Source organism: Pseudopipra pipra, chromosome 5 (genome assembly GCF_036250125.1).
Source record: "Pseudopipra pipra isolate bDixPip1 chromosome 5, bDixPip1.hap1, whole genome shotgun sequence".
Lineage (NCBI taxonomy): Eukaryota > Metazoa > Chordata > Aves > Passeriformes > Pipridae > Pseudopipra > Pseudopipra pipra.
Genome location: NC_087553.1, coordinates 62223502 through 62241024, shown reverse-complemented (window position 1 = coordinate 62241024; position 17523 = coordinate 62223502). Strand labels below are relative to the sequence as shown.

Here is a 17523-nt window from a genome sequence, read left to right as displayed (position 1 = left end):
ATATTATTTTGAGCTGAGATGCTTGCTAGAGGTAGAAAGCTCTTACCTTTTACTATATTAACAGGGTTCCTTTGCCAGCTGTTGCCTTTCTTCTCAGAATGAAACTAAATCGTGCAATATTTTTAGTCACTGATATTTGAAGGTCCCTCCTTTCAAACTGTTCCAGAGAGAGCAAATGCCATCACCCTCCCTAAATCACCTTGTCAAAGGCTCAGTGAATTGCAAATATTCTTCTACCTCCGTACAGGACCATCAACAAGGCAGGCCTGTCTCCTGTGCTTACTAAACCTTGAATCATATGTTGTTTCATACTAGTGTGATCTAGCTATGTACTGTCCTAACTTTAAACTTAAACATCTTTCCTGCAACAAAACCGTAACATTTCGGACACAGTGAACTTGAAACAGTTGTTATGGTCTATTACACGTACTTTCACATTTCAAATGATGAGTCTTTGATGGCATTTAGATCTGCAGCTCCTGGCTGACGTAACCAGATCACTAAAATGGGCAAAAACACAGGTAAGGTAATTCTCTAGGGTATTTTGGTGGATTTCTTTCCCTTGCAATTCAGAAAACTTTTCTGAAGTGTTACTGTTGAACTAGGGCTAGAATTCAGAAAAATTTTTCATTCCAAGACTGGTTTAAAAGAGCTATAGTATTGATTACAGATGAGAACACCTTTTCTCTTTCCACAAATAACTATTTGATGCCATTCATGATACATTCAGGAACAAGTTACACTGCAAACACAACATTATTTGATATGAATTCCAACAGGATTGCCAATTCTTGCCTCAGCAATATTTTCCTTTTTAGAAATAGAGGGGCAATTCAAGACACGTGTGCTGGACATGCAACCTTTGTAGGTCAAAATGCTACATCAGTAACTAACCTACAGTTAAACTAAATTACCAATGAAAATCTCACTTGACTGCCACAGCCAACACTGGACCATAGATGTTAACACCCCGTTCCTCCACACTTCCCCTTTCAAGAATAAAGTCACTTTTCTGGAGAATTATAATTATTGTTCCCCAAATATGCAATGTGCCCCCAAACAGTGATGGCACTTACAGAGGTTTTTTTTAAATATCAATGCCTATATTGTCAAAACTTTGTCAAACAGAAACAGAATGCTTTAAAGGTCTAACAGTTCCACTGCTGAGACAAGAAATTAAATGCCTTATACCACACAGGTTGCTGTTGATCTGGAAATTAGAAGATAAGAAAGACGCTGAAAAGAGACTGTAAAAACAGAAACCATCAAAATGCAAGGATAGCCAGCTATCCTAGACATTTTTGGAAAGAGGTGATAAAATGTCATGCCCCTGATGTTCCTATCACACAACCAGGATACAGGGAAGAAAAGAACCATAGAAGTCCTTCAATCTCCTCAGATTGGAAGGAATTGGGTGATAAGGATTTACAAGACCAAATGAGCCTGCGTTTTGTAGATGAGTTCTTCTTCCACATCAACCTTCACATAGTGTCTGACTTTGTAATTCCTGGGTGGGAACCATATACCCAAGAATACTTCATGGTTTTTCTTACTGCTTTTTCATTTTAATGTACATTAAACCCAAAAATATCCACACAGTATGCTAAGGTGAAAATCTCACTATCTAATCATTAAGATGAAAGAAATGTCTGCCTACGTAGCAGGTTGACATTGAAGAATTACTAAATAACTCAGTTCTGCAGAACTATGTATAAACTCTATTAGGCATTTGATTACTCAATATGGTGAAAGACATTTCCTATTCTTACTTAATATATTACTACAAATGAGCTTTCATCTAGATCATCATATTCTTTTTTGCATGAATATTACTTAAATCCTAAAATTTCAATTACATCATCTTCTTTTAGCTAATGCTTTAATGTTTGCCAACTGCAGCTATAAAGGTGGGGACTACAATAAAAAAACTCCACAAAATAATGGTGAAGTGCTAGGGCTGACTTAGAACAATCACAAGAGAATCCCAGGTGAAGTTTTAAAACCTAAAGATGAATGTTATGCTTCCATCCAGCATGCAGGCTCTGGCACTCACCTGATGCCCCAGTGAACTATCTCAGCTCATTGTGGTGGAAAACTTGTGGGGGTAGAGGGGACTTCAGGAAGGCTGGCACTAATGAGGAAAGCTGTGGCAGGACCACTCAGCTGCAAAACCCTTGGGCTGAGGTCAGCCCTCCTCACAGAACCATACACAATAGGTATTTATCCCTTGTAGTTCGGTGAGAAGCATAAGCAATCTGGGTAAGCCTGTCATGTCCCCAGTACCAAAATCCTGTTACAGGATTTGCCCACCGGAAATCCAGGAACTACCTAGAAAACAGCCAGGACAGTGTAAGATATCACTAGCTCTCTAGATACTTGTTTCTGTGCCAGAAATCAGCTTTCCTGTAGGAAAGCAAACAAACTAATACTATACCCATAATTAATTAATCATTAATCCCAGTACTACCAGAGGCTGATTCCCTAATAATCCTACGGAGGCCCAAGGAGGGCAGCAGCACTGTCACAGTAACTAAGAAGTCCTCACACATGCCTGCTCAGCTCGGTACGGGTGTGCAGACACACAGGGAGCAACTGCTGCTTCCTCTTGTAGCATCAAAAAATTCCAAGAAAGCACAAGCTTTATCAAAAGGTAAATCAAAGTATGTTAAAACCAATAAAGAATCATCACAACCTTGCCTTAGTTCCTTGCCTTAGTAACCTCATACAACACAGAGAAATAAAAATTACAGTGGTCTCAAGAATGATCAAAATGGTCTAGAAGTTAAAGCAGCATGAATACAACAGCATTTGATAACCAAATACAGGCCTTTTGCTTTGCCTGTCACAGACTGGCATCACTTCAGCCACAGCACAATCAGATCCTGAGAGACAGTAATGACTTTTGGTGCTCTGCTTAAAACTCTAAGGACAATTCAAATAAATACAGGTACTGATGAGTCCTGGAGGGAGATACACCAAAGCTTTCCTTGAGCAAGGATGTTCTAACCATCAGCCTAGGTAAAAGTAAGCTAGAAACAATAGTAGAAGATGGAGATAGGCACTTTCAATCAATGTGGGCATAAATTAATAATGTCCATTAAAAACAGAGTTTGACCACCCTCATTCAGTATCTGTTTCTTTTAGGTAGTGCTTTAATGTTTGCAAACTTGCAAGTACAACAACAATTGGGGACGAGATAAAAAGTCACCAAAACAATGCTGAGGTGTTAAGAATGACTTAAAATGAGTGCAAGAGGAGACCAGGTGAATTTTTTTTTTTTAAAAAAGGCAAGAGATACTAAGCTAAGTTAAACACGTAACAAAATTTTAAAGATATACTGCATTTACATGTGCCTTTACACTTACATTTTACAGGAACCCACTAAGCAATTTCTCAAAACTGAAATATCATTGCTTCTAAAAAGCAAAAACTGAGGAAAAAAATCCTTCTCTTCAGAGCATATACATACCATGTATCTCCATCTTTGTTTGGAAGAAACTTATATATGCAACTTTTACACTAAGAATCCCTAAGTCTTTAAGAAAAATCAAATCACTTGAAAGACAACCTTAAAATAGACACATCACAATTATACAATTAAAGAAGTGTTAGCATCTCCCGTGAATAAAACACTCCCTTTGTGTTTATATTGTTAACAAATCTAATTACACCATAACAGCACCATCATCTTAATTACGTTTACAGATTTCAGTTCAACAAGAGCTTGGACTGTTCTGAGGTATGCAAATACAACAACGTGCAATTGACTACAACTTTAAAAAAAACACAACCCACAAGATAAAAAAGAAAAACTATGCAATGCACAACATGACATGCAAAACATAGTATATTCAACAGATTTTGGAAAAATTAAACTAGTAATGTCAGCAACTCTGGAACAGTAATTAGTAATAGCTAGATATATTTGCCAAACTTAACTAGCAGGAAGCTTATAAAACTAAGAAAATAGATACTGACCAACTAAATATTTATTGCAATAGTAAAATGACTCACATCATCTACTTGGACTTGTACAAAGCATTTGACACTGTCCCACACAATATCCTTGCCTCTAAACTAGAGAGACATGGATTTGACAGATGGATCATTCAATGGATAATGAATTGGCTGGATGCACTCAAAGAGTTGTGGTCAACAGCTCGATGTCCTAACGGAGCCCAGTGAGGACTGCTGTTCCTCAGGGGTTGGTACTGGGACCTGTGCTGTTTAACACCTTTGTTGGCAACATGGATTGAGTGCACCCTCAGCAAGTTTGCTGTTGACATCAAACTTTGCATGTGGTCAACACACTGGAGGGAAGGGATGGCATCCAGAGGGAGCATGGCAGGCTCGAGAGGTGGGTCTGTGAGAACCTCATGGAGTTCAACAAGGCCAAGTGCAAGGTGCTGCACCTGGGCCAGGGCAATCCCAAGCACAAATACAGGCTGGGCCGAGAATGAACTGAGGGCAGCCCTGGAGGGAAGGACTTGGGGGTGCTGGTGGATGAGAAGCTGGACACAACCCAGCAATGTGCATTTGCAGCCCAGAAAGCCAAACGTATCCTGGGCTGCATCAAAAGCACCATGGCCAGCAGGTCAAGGGAGGTGATTCTGCCCCTCTACTCCACTACTCTATTCCCACCTGGAGTACTGCAGCCAGATCTGGGGACCCCAACCTAAGAACAACATGGACCTGCTGGATTGAGTCCAGAGGAGGCCACAAAGATCATCAGGGAGCTGGAGCACCTGTGCTGTGAAGACAGGCTGAGAGAGCTGGAGTTGTTTAGCCTAGAGAAAAGAAGGCCCTGGGGAGACCTTAGAGCACCTTCCAGTACCTAAATGTACAAGAGAGCTGGTGAGGGACTTTGTACAAGGGCACGTAGGGACAGGACAAGGGGGAATAGCTTCAAAAAGGAGGGCAGGTTTACATTAAGAAATTCTTCACTGTAAGGGTCTTGATGCACCGGAACAGGGATGCCCCATCCCTGAAAGTGTTCAAGGCCAGGTTGGATGGGGTTTTGAGCATTCTGGTCTAGTGGGAGGTGTCCCTGCCCATGGCAGGGGGGCAGAACGAGATGCAACCCAAAGTATTTTATGATTTCACAAAATATCACTCTCTCCCCTGTATTTCATTTTTCCCCTCTGTTTAACATTGTGTATTTCATGATTCCTAGTAATTCACATTTTTAAGTCAAATCAACATACGAAATAAAAGATGATTTACAAACTCTCAAGTTCGCACCTTCCTATCCAGTTAGCAATTCACTCAGAACAAATCACCTCCATTGACATTTTGTTGACATCACCCACACCTTTACACAACAGCGATTTAAATCGTCCAATCTGGCCCAAGGAAGCTGGTCTGTTTTTCACAGAATTTTAGTAACTTCTATTGCCTTCTGTGAAATAACACTGTAATTGAAAGCAGACTTTTTTATTGCTCTGGAATTACACAACTGAATGCTAACAACAGCAACAAACATGCCAAAAATAACCAGAAAGAAACTTGGAGGCTTCCAATCTTCCCTTATATTTTAAATTATGAAGTTCTGATTTCCAACTCTGGAAGACTTAATATGGAAGATTAAAAACACACTAGATTATTAGGGAACAAAAAATAAAATTAGATAGATCAATACCTTCCTATGCACAGTATAACTACCGAGGTTTACAGTTGAATAAAAATAGCTGTAGCCCACTAATTACTATAATGTGCCTATCCTAACAAAAACATAGTGCTATGTATCTTACAAGTAAATCCTTGTGCACCAATATCTAGAGCATTTCTAAGCATGTGAAGGAAAAAAAGGTTATCAGGAGAAATCAACATGGATTCACTAAGGGAAATCAGGCACGATTGATCTGATACCCTCCTACGATGGCAGGCCTGGCTGAGTTGATGAGGGCAGAGCAGTGGATCTTGTCTACCTTGGCTTCTACAAGGCTTTTGACAGTGACTCCCATAACAGTCTCATAGGAAAGCTCAGGAAGTGTGGGGCAGTGAGGTGGACTGAGAAGTGGCTGAATGGCAGAGCTGTGATCAGGAGCAGAGTTTAGCTGGAGGCCTGCAGCCAGTGGTGCTCCCCAGGGGTCAGTGGGTCCAGTCTTGTTGAACTTACTCAACAACCACCTGGATGAAAGGACAGAGTGCCTCCTTTGCAATGTTAAATATAATTTAAGCCTCACAACATTTTCATCCTTCAGTATATACTTAGACCACTTTTTTTGCTATATCACAATAAATGCTATTATTTCTCTTGTGAACTCTAACCATCACAAGCTGATAACTGAATTATCAAACATATATATATATGTAGAAGTGAAGTCCTGCTGTATATTCATGTCTCTGACTTTCACTTCATATATACAGTATCTCTTTCAATACATCAGTACTTTAAAATAAATGTTCAAATAACCAGCACAAAATCCAAGGTATGAGGTAACAAAAACTGATGACAGAAGACTGTGAGTAAATGGTACCTAAACAAAAAGAGGGATAACAAGAATTAAGATGGGGTGGGAGGTAAAGGTAAACCTCTAGGATAAACCTCCTATTGTATTATCTGCATATAAAACTCAACTGCAAATCAATCTCAGATTACATTTTGCAGGCAACATTACACATATGAACTGCTAATTGTGGACAAAACACCAAGGTCTCATAAGGAGTTTAGAGAGCCAAGAAGTTAGTCTCAGAAGCCTTCAGGAGTCAAGGAAGACAGTATGTACATCCGCTCCAGCTGACTCATACAGGCTTAGACTAATGGAGGAGGGTGATGAAGTACCAGGCAATAACCTAGTCAGGCTTTCTAGAAGAAAAGCAATCATTTAGGGGAAAAAAATACAACGAAAACCCAGAACAGACTAAATCTAAACACTCTTGCCAGTGAAAACCTGGCAGAAGCCTTGGAAGACAGATCTTAAAGCAGCTCACACCTGTCCATGGGAAAGGTCTGACAAGAGCTATTTGCAGTAAAGGGCAGGAGTCCTCACATGCCACACAACATGACCTGAGAACAAACTGCAGTGTCCAGAAAGTAAAATAAAGGTATTACAGTGTGCATAAAGATTTTTCATAAAAGTTGTATTTTAGGTATGGCATTGTTATTCTAAAAAAGTAATGTCTGTGATCAAGCTCCTCTCTAAAGCATTCAGTATTTGGCTACAATCAGGGCTGATGGTTGGGCTGAATATCCTCCTTTCAGGCTCAGTAAAAAAGGAACATTAGGTCTTTTACACAACAGCTGAAAAAGCAGGAAAAAAAAAACAGCAAAAAATGCTGTGCCTGTGATTCCAGGAGAGAGTTGTGTGGGGTTTTTGGGTGTTGTTTTTTTGAATTTTAAAGGGAGTTTTTTTAGTACAGTACTTGCTAGACAGGCAGACTTGAAAATATCAGTAAAATAGCTGCTCGTTGCACTTTGTTTCTACTCTGCTCAAGCAAATAGACCTCTGTTTACATGTTTTGTGTAAATAAACAGCACTACACATACAGACACACACAAAATCTCACACAATCTCTGAATCGCATAATCTATTTCTCTTTCAGAGAAAAGCAACTTGGCAAAGCCTCAAGTCTTACCTATCTCCTGGGCTCTGAGAGTAAAAATAATACATGCCAAATTTTCCGGATACAGATGTCAGATAGCCAGATATTGGCTAACACACATCATGGCTCTGTGGTTTTTGCCTGCTCAGCTACCTTCCAAAGGAATTGAGCAATCTCTTGATGCCTCGAGGTCAAATTAACTGGTCTTGCAGTCTACCTTAGAGACATAACCTTGTTTAGATAGAAGGGGAGTAATATGATTGCTTTTTGCCTTTTTTTAAACTCACACTTTCAGACTGCTATTGTCAGACAGCTCTCTTCTGGACCAGAACGCAGAGACGCAGGATGTCCAGTCTGAGATGATTTAGGCTCCAGAGCTGCTTACTATTATTACGCATTATCTGTGCTGTGTTACCTCAAATGGGTTTTGCAACAAGCACAGATACCACTTCAGCAGAGTAAGCAGCATTACTTGCTTCTGGTCACTGGTGAGCTTTGCCTTCAGTAGATGTGTGAGCCTAATACATCTAACAGCTCCAAGTCTGCAGCACAGAGTATTTATCACATGGTAAGAAGATACCTCACTTTTCCTTTCCAGAAATACAGGTCTATAAAATGAATAGGAGTTAAGCAGTAGACAAAACTCTGCAATACTAAGCTTCCGAGAGACTGAAAAGTAAAGTATTTGTGCATTTTGTATCCTCAGCTAATGTCAATCTTTTGGATGCCCAAATCAGATGGCCAAAAATCCAAACAGGCCTAGACCCAGTTTTGAGAGGTGCTACTAGGCCCCTGGGAGATCAGTGTTAGTTTATCTGATTAAAAGCTGATCATAACAGAAACAGATCCAGCAAGGATCAGCAGAAAAACAACAGGTAAACTCTAACAACCTCAACAATGAAAATGCAGCATGTGAATCAGCTACTCCCACGACCATCAATTAGACCATATTCCCCCAGTGTGAAACCCACCAAGATGAGTCAAGGAGGAAACTGTCTCCCCAGAAAACACCTTGAAAACTAAAGGTTATTGTCTTAAGGGGTATGGGATTTTTTATGGGATGCAGGGAGGAAGAACATTTTGGAATTGTGTAAAACTTGCCATGATATTGTTTAGGGGAAGCATTAGAGGTGAAGAAAGGTGTAAAGATGGATAAGTGAGAAATAGATCCAGGAAAACAGCAGGGAGAAAAGATAAATGGGGCAGGTCCAGTGCAAGTGAGTGGCTGGTCAGTGCACTTATCTGACTAAGCCCTGCCCTTGATCACAACAGTCTACCCTGTATCGTCATCAAACCCTGTATCTGTCTTCCTTGTAGATGCACTTTCTATTTGGGGTGTGTACGTGTGAACTCAAGTCAACTTCAAGCCAGACTGGCCAGCAAGCAGATGAGGTCCAAGTGCCAGCAACTGGAGTGAGAACAGAAACCTCAGAGGCTCATGGTGTCAGCAACTAGGGGCCACCAGTGGTCAAGGCTTCAGCAACCACACAGAGCATTTAAAAACAGCTACTGGGGGTACCCATAGGGCACGTGTGTGTTTCTGTGAAAATTCCACCAGTGGACTTGCATTGTGAGAAGTTGGAAAGAAGGAAAATGAAGAGGATGTCCATGCAGTTCTTGCTTGAATGCTCTGTGTGTGTGTGTTTATGTGGGTGCCAATAACAGCACTGGTTTGAGCCTCTGTGGCCAGCAGCATACGCATTTTCCGTACATGAGCGTGTGCACATGCACACACCCCTACTGGGAATAGTCCTCCTTCCTGCCTGGCCCTGGGGACACAGAACTACAGCAGTCTTGCACTTACCCATTTAGCTATGACAGGAGGTACTGCCCCTGGGACCCAGAGCCCTCCATGTTTGGCTACCTCGAACAACTGGCATGGCTAAAAGGACACATACCTTTAGCAAGTTTCTTAGCAAAGCTATCAGTGACACTTGGAAGGCAAACTGTCTAAATCTGCCTTAGGTTCGAGTTTGGGGTAGTCTTAAGTCTTTTACTAGACTGCTTAAGCTGTCCTGGCATCTACTGGAACACACTCCATGCAGTTTTGCTACGGCATTTTGTAAACCCCCGAGTATTTAAATGATAGTCAAAAAATGTATTGGCAATCTTGGACACTGTTCTACTTCAAGTGGATGACCTCTGGTTCTTTTAATAGTCCTTGAAATTCCTATGTGCTAAACACATTGGAAAAGAATCTTGACCGATTCTTTCCTGTATGTTTTCTTTTCAAGTCAGGATTCCACTGTACACCAACAGAAGAGTAACATAAATAATGCAAAAATATAGGTGAAACAAGGTAGATCTACATTAACTTGTAAAACAGATTTCCATAAAAAGCAACAACACCTTTAAGTATTACTGGTCTGCACAAAAAAAAAAAAAAAAAAGCATTCTCGGGCACCATACTTCAGCTGGGGTGCCCATGGAATGCAGTCTAAACTAATTCACCATCTCAGTAAGCCACCCACAGATACTAAGAGTACTTGTGAGAAAGGGGAAGAGTTTTTCCTTGATCACCGATAATTTCTTTGTAAGTTCTCTATTATTTCACTTTTGTTGTGAAAGCGTTCGGAGGAAGGCTGTATCCCTCTTTAGTTGGCTTTCTAGACTAATGCTCTGAAACATTAATTACTTGGAAAGGAGCCAAGTGAGACTTCTAACTAAATCCACGAAGACTGTTTGTACTCTTATTTATAACAGAATAAAAGGTTTTAACTGAGAAAAATGTACTTCAGAATCACTGTAATTGATCATCTTTTTCATATCTTAGGGAAGTCTTGGACCCAAGCTGTATTAGTCTTCTCGGAAGCTGGCACTTCTCATAGCCAGGACACCGAGCAGCAGTGGAAATTCCTGATTCTTGTCACATATGCAACACGATCTGTCAGAAAGGCTTTACACTGTCATACTGGGGATGACAAAGCACCACTCAGAGGAAACCACCACACGTGGTCTCTTAGGGGTAAGGTAATCCTTTTATAGAAGGATTCATAAAGAGCTGAGCTAATTCCAAACATCTTCCATTCCAGTTCATGGCATGAAATAAACAGAGGTGGATACACGTCTGTCTGGTATGTGGGCATGGCAGGAACCGAATGCTTTTGTGGACAGTGGCTACAGCAGCTGAAGATGACAGACAAGAATCTGCAGTTCCTGATGCTGGATACAGACAAATGGAACTGCTGTCCACTGAAATCCACAGGAATTTCAGACTGCCTTTCCACCTCCACAAAAAAATCATTGCTGGATACTCTGACACAGCAGTTACAAAAGAAAATAAAACTGTCTCTTTCCAGTAGTATTAATGACAAAAACAATTCTCCCAGTTTCTGCCAGAACTTTAGCTTTGCCAACACAGAACAGACACGCAGTTTAATAGTTTCTGCAGTAATACAACCTTCTTTGCCCACAGAAAAGATGTACACTCTCACCATGCTCAGTAGTATCAAGCAACAGAAGAAAGGCCGAGTCCTTGCCTTCTTGGGAAGCCTGTGAACATCACAGTAGATTTGGGCATTGGAAGTTGCTTCGTTAAAACAAGGCACTGAATCCTTACAAGGTTTCATGTTACTCCAATGACATTTTACCAAACAAGAAGTAGATTTAAGAAATTCTTTTCCTTTCCACAGCATTATGCTCCAAGTTTCAGAAGAGAAGTCTTCAAGATTAACCACCACAACACTAAAATACAGATGATTCGCAGTGTCTTAAGAGAATACCATTTTTTAGTAAATGAGGGAACCAATTTACAGTCATTTGTTGGTTTAGCAGACATCAAGACAGAATGAGGACACTTTTATCAGTACAGAAAGGTTATTTAATGTGCCTTCTGAACATCCTATTAAACACAATGGCCAAAATTTCATACAAATAGTACATCTACATGGGATGTGGTTCTGGTTTTGAACATTGTCCAGTCAAGAAAGAGAAACAATCAACCAGTCTGACTGATCTAAGGCTATAATCAGACAAAGAAAGCTGTGTAGACAAACTTGGTAAATAACTGGAATTCCTTCATTTGAAGCACATACAACAGGCAAAGCTTGGAACTGCACACATTTGTTTCATAACTGGAGTTTTAAAGAATAAAAAAAGAGAAAGAGAATGAAGCAAAAGGAAAGGAAATACCAATTCACTATCCAACTAGTCAGAAATATCAGCATGACTTTGGCAGGCATCCTAGATGAGATAAACTTCAGATCTGTTTTTAAGGTAACACTGACTTTTTAGATTTTGTCAGTTTAGCCAAAACTAAAGGTGAGTTTTGAAGAAAATACAGAAACACCCAGGGCAGATACTGCCTCAGGAGTGTAAAATTCCTGAAGATAGAACTAGTAAAACACCTTCTGGTCATAATACCCTTTGGACAGAAATGGTACTTTGCAGTCAACTGGAAAGTCTGGATATCCTCCAAACTGCATGTTACGATTCACATCAAGTCAGAAGCTCAGAGATGCCACAATTTCCTGATATTATGCTTATAATACACAAAATACACAACAAAATGGAATGCTTAAATTGGCATTCATTTCTTTAATCTGTTGCTAGCATGCCTTGGTAACTACATCAACCGCAGATCAGTGAAAATCCACATATCATAACACAATAAATGTACTGAATTATAAGAATGTCTAAATATTTTATTATTGATTTTTAAGTATATAATATGAACGAGTGTATAACGTGAAGAGGCAGAAAATCACAAATTAATTTATCCTGTAAGACAGCACAGCGACAACAGAAATGCAATCACTGGGCACAGTTACACATTTTTTTATGCCATGTATCAGGTAACATTCCTGTACCATCTGTCTAGGGGCCTGGAGTGGACATTTTAGCGAAAGCATGACTAAGACAGTGATTAGGCAAAAAGTTTCAAGTCATGACATAGACTGAATTTCTAATACAAAAGCCTTTGCTTAAAACGACCTGATATTTTTTTTCCTGACATTTTACCCTGAAACAGAATCAGAATCCTTATATTTAGCTTAGAAAGTAGATTGTGCAAGTCATAGTTTCCAATTTTTTTTACTTTTTTTTTTTTAGCCATCAAATAACTGTGTTCTAATCATCACTGCATTGCTTGAGTCAGTTCTCATAGAGGAAAACCTTGTACAACCCCTCAGAACCTTCAATCTCTCCCTTTCTTAAAATTCTCTAATTTTACTTCTAACAGGAAGTGACAAAACATGAGATTTTTAGTTTTCAGAAGGTATATTAGAATGCCTCACAATACCTGCATGAGGAAACATTCCTAATGATAGAAAAAAAAAAATGAGTAGTGCACAGACCATCTCAGTAGCAGGAATACTAGTGACGTATTTCATTTGTGATTAAATATCAAAGTACCCAATTTTCTTACTTATAGCAGAAATTCCAGACACTCAGAAATAAACAAAGTCTATCACTGAAAACCAAAATACACTTCAAATTCTCAATCTTTTCAAAGCCTACTGATAAACTGACAGAGGCACTACCAGTTCTAAAAAGAGTGCAACGTCCTCTAAAAATATCACTTCAAGTGAAAAAGATGCTCCACAAGTGGCTGCTTCTATTTCCATTTTTTTCCTACACAAGGACAATGGCATGTTGCAGCATTCCTTGCCTCTACATCGCTTTCATACTTCACTTAAAAGCCTTGCGTGCTAAAACAATGAGACTGTGAAACCTTTAATATGGAAAGCACACAAAACATAGGATTTATTTTGGTCTAGGACCGGTAATTTAAAATTAAGCACCTAGCCTAAGACAGCTATACAGAACATGGTCACTCAACAGAGTTGGCAGAGGAATAAAGTGCCTCCCTGCCAAACAGCTCAGGGCCAACATTAAGATAGAATGATTTTCTTTCTACTTCTGAGATAAAATACAACAAATAGTGTTAGCTTGTAATTTTGGAAAAGAAAAAAGAGGGAAAAATATACACTGTTAACTGTTATCATATATTAAACGAGAGGTAAGTTATAGTTGTATAACTACTAAAAATGAATTTGAACTATCCTGAAATGGAGTTACGCAGTATTTCTTTTACCCTATAAAAAAGAATAAGTAAAGCAGGGAGAAAGCTAAAGAAAATAACATATTTTGAAAATGTGTTTAAAATTTACTGGAACTGATGAAATAGTTGCATTATTCTGACAATTATTTTTTGTTTCAATGTTAGTTGCATAAATAATAGAATTATTATCTTATAATTCTCTATTATCTAATAATTTTTCCAAAATATTTATCTGACACACAGCAATGCCAGCTTGTACTGAATGTTGTAAGCTGATGGTTTTTCTACCTTAAACATTATTTTTACATTTTAGTACAAGTTACATTTCTGCCTTAGGAGACGTAGTGCATCCACAATTAAATTAAACTAAAAAAAGAAAACCACACACAAAAGCAGAATAAAAAAATTCCCTCACGTTCCTAAACCTGAAGGAATCTTTCAGCATCATAACTTGTTTTACAATGCCTCTTCTCACAATTAACATTAGGTCTTTTCGAAAAAGAAGCAGACATTACTCAGTCTCCATCTTTTCTCCTCCTCCTCATTATTTTAGATTTCTTCTTCCTTTATCCCTGACTGCATTCTTGGCATGATCTGATGAAGAAACCACATAAAAGGACTGAGAAATACATTAATTTGCTTTGCAAAGATAAATTACAAAGAGAGAGGGGTATACATAGCCCAAGGCTAAAAAAAAGTCCAAAACCCCAAACCAAAACCACCATTCCTTTAACCTTGCCTGCACCACCCCACCCCAAATACTTCTACACATTGATTAACACAAACTTGGCTGTCCTACTGTCACTTGAAAGTATCTTCCCTTTACTGTTATTTATAAAACCCCTCAAAATCATAAAAATTGAATTACACACATACCACTTATCTATTTTAAGACTGCTCATAAGTGGCTGCTATTAATTTTTTTGGAAAACACTGAAGCAGAAACTCATTTCAAAGAAACATGAGCATGCAGCCTTTGCAGAGAGAGACAAAAAGAGCAGGTCAAACACTTGAGACTCATCAGCCTTGCTAATAATCTTTACCAGTAAACATGCCATAGTCAAACTGCATTGCTAAGATGACAAATTTAGAATTCAAAATCAGACTTAAAAAATACCTAGTTCTCTGTCCTAAAATATAAATAAGAAAAATACTATATACATTAGGTTTGCAGGCTAAAGAGTAGAAAGTGATCTGGGAGAAGAACTGACTTTTCTCAAAATGAAACAGAAACTTACCAACAGTTCCACAAAGCCCTTAAAAAGGCAAAAAAGAAAATCTGCAGCTCAAAGGGTTCACTGTACTGTAGATGAGGGCATAACTCATACAAGAGAAATGAAAGTATTTTTGCTTTCTTGGAGGACTCCTGAAAGACCATCCTCCTCTGTCTGGGTGCTGCTACTTGCTTCCTCCTGACATCTGCAAGGTTTGGACCAGTAACCTCACGCAGCCTCCAGTGAAAGGTAAAGCACACGGGAGAAGTTAAATTACTGCCTATTAGATAAAGAACTCACGTGTGTGCCACACCGTAAGCACCTTGTAGGAACACATTTCCATGGTCTACTTAAAGCTCAGACACCCAAACAAATCAATTCAGTGACACAAGCTGCAGCAGGATACCTGATCCACCACACCCGTCCATGTGCACACACACATCCGCAGTTACCCGGGTTACCTTATCAACAAGGAACAAGGACTTTGTCAGAGGCTGCTAACACATTCATGGGCAGCATTAACTACTCGGAAATTTAGGTCTTATAGATGCTGTCTGATCATGTCAGCTTAATGAATACCTGTTTTTTTTGGTGTGTTATGGGATATCTTATCCCCTCACATCTGCAACTACAGTTTTTCTAGGGAGAAGGGGAAAGAAAGACGAATCTATGAACAATGTCTCAGGTTTGTATTAATTTACTTTTCAAGGCTGCCAATGTCTTTAATATCTCAGAGGTTCCTCAACAAAAGGGTTCATCTTTCTTGTTAATGTCTCCTGAAAGCCTCTTAAAAACACAACAAACAACTATCCTAAGAGAGCACTGCAGGATTTCTAAAACGCTGAGCTTCCATAACAGCCAAACCATCCATTATATTCCAGCTTCCTTCTCATCATTAGGACGTGACAGCATGTTGAACTTGCCAAATGAGCAGGAAAACCTACAAACGCTAAACTGTCTTGTAAAAACAAAGACCAACCAAAGAAAGAGGCAAGTAATGGGCTTCTCCCTCACTGCTTCTCTATTCCCATTTCATCGGTTTCTGTAAGTGCACAGAGCACCTCCTCTCCTCTCCCCTCCCCTCCCCTCCAGCTATGCAAGCGCTGTCTAGCAGCCTCTGCTAGCGTGGAAAACAAGAAACAAGCCATGGACTCTTTCCTTCCACCCAGCATTCCCACACAGACAACTCGAGCTTCTCAAAAAGTCCAACCACTAGGAGCAAGGGTAAAAAACTGGCAATAAATAAATAAATATGCAAGTATGAATTCCCTTTCCGTGTTTGTCAAAACCATGCATATTCTCATGTCTGTAGGGTACAAGCACAATTATTCTACAGAGCAGATTAAGGACAGTTCAGCAGTTCAGATACTCAATATTATAATTTATTTTTTTTTTAAATTCTTACACATCAATTTTCAAAGGGCCTTGAAAGGAACTGGAGGCTAATAGGACAGACAGCACTGTTTCATAACAGCTTGCAAAAAATTCAATCTGTTTTTGGATAGGTGAAAAGAATGTGGTTATTAAAAAAAAAATCTCCTATAACACATTGAGTTGTTTTAATTTATAACTGACCACACAGCTGATATGTCAAATCAATCTCCAGGTGAACAGTATTACATATTTAAAGCCTTAAAAGAAATCTATGTCCATATATAATATTCACATTTTAATCTTCATTCACATCACGCTGTTTTAAAAAATCTTACTTTTTAATGAATGGCTTACAAATGAATCTCAGACAAATGTATCTTTTTCTAATTGTGTGTTACAATCCTTTACAAGGACCTCTTCTGTCTAGGACTACCATTAGTTCAACTATGAGCATGTTCTGCTCAAAACCACACTGATCAGTTGTCGGGTGCTGTAGAAAATTCATATCGATAAGATAAATATCTGTATTATATACCAAATTTCCCCACAGCAATGCCAACAAAAGTGTTTCCAAAAATCAAGTTAACACCTGTTTCCTTTACTATTTTCACTCCATCATCCTCTCTGTTAACACCACCATTTTATGAGCCTTGTATTTAAGAATTTTTGGCATACGCTGGGATAAAGGCTAACAAATAAACACTGACATTTTCACTCATCATTCTTCATTTTGAAAAAATAAATAATAAAATCTCTCTCAAAGCTCTTCTTATATTTCTCCATTTTGGAAAGGTGACTTAACATCCCATTCCCCCCCACCATTTTCTGTCTCTCTCATAGCTGATATTTTGTTATAACTACAGCTGGTGAAAGGCAATGCAGTTTGCTTCTTCCTATCCTACACAAATATACTTATAAATCAAATTAAATTGCTCATTTTGGTTTTTAAAACCATGCATGCCACACAGCACTCGTTCATTCTGAAAGATGTCTTTTAGCCTGTTTCCTTAAGATAGCATGCAGTGCCTTATCACGTTGTACTGAGCCATTCAATAAAATATACTTAGGTAATAATTTCAGCCTAACACACGTTTTTACCTAAAATTAATTTTTTTTTTCCCAACGTCCCAATGTCCAATATTAAAATGGCAAAAATAGAACATTTGGTGGGTCTTTTGCATACAGGCAAAATCATTACTGTAAATAATTAGGGGGGGGAAATATGATATGTTTCTCTGGATTTAAGCAGTTTCGAAAATAAAAATCTTCTAAAATTCACTTGCAAGGAAAACAGAAGTGAGCAAGGCTGGATTATTTAAAATCAACAAAATAATCACCAGGAGGCTATTTCACGTCAGAAAACTTAAATGTTCATTTAGTACCTCTTAA

The 17523-nt window shown here is 38.8% G+C and overlaps 1 protein-coding gene across 8 annotated transcripts in view; it reads right to left on the bottom strand.

The window, feature by feature from the left end:
• Positions 1-17523, bottom strand: part of SRPK2 (SRSF protein kinase 2) — a 141423-nt gene that overhangs the window by 75276 nt on the left and 48624 nt on the right. The gene's annotated exons all lie outside the window — the stretch shown is intronic.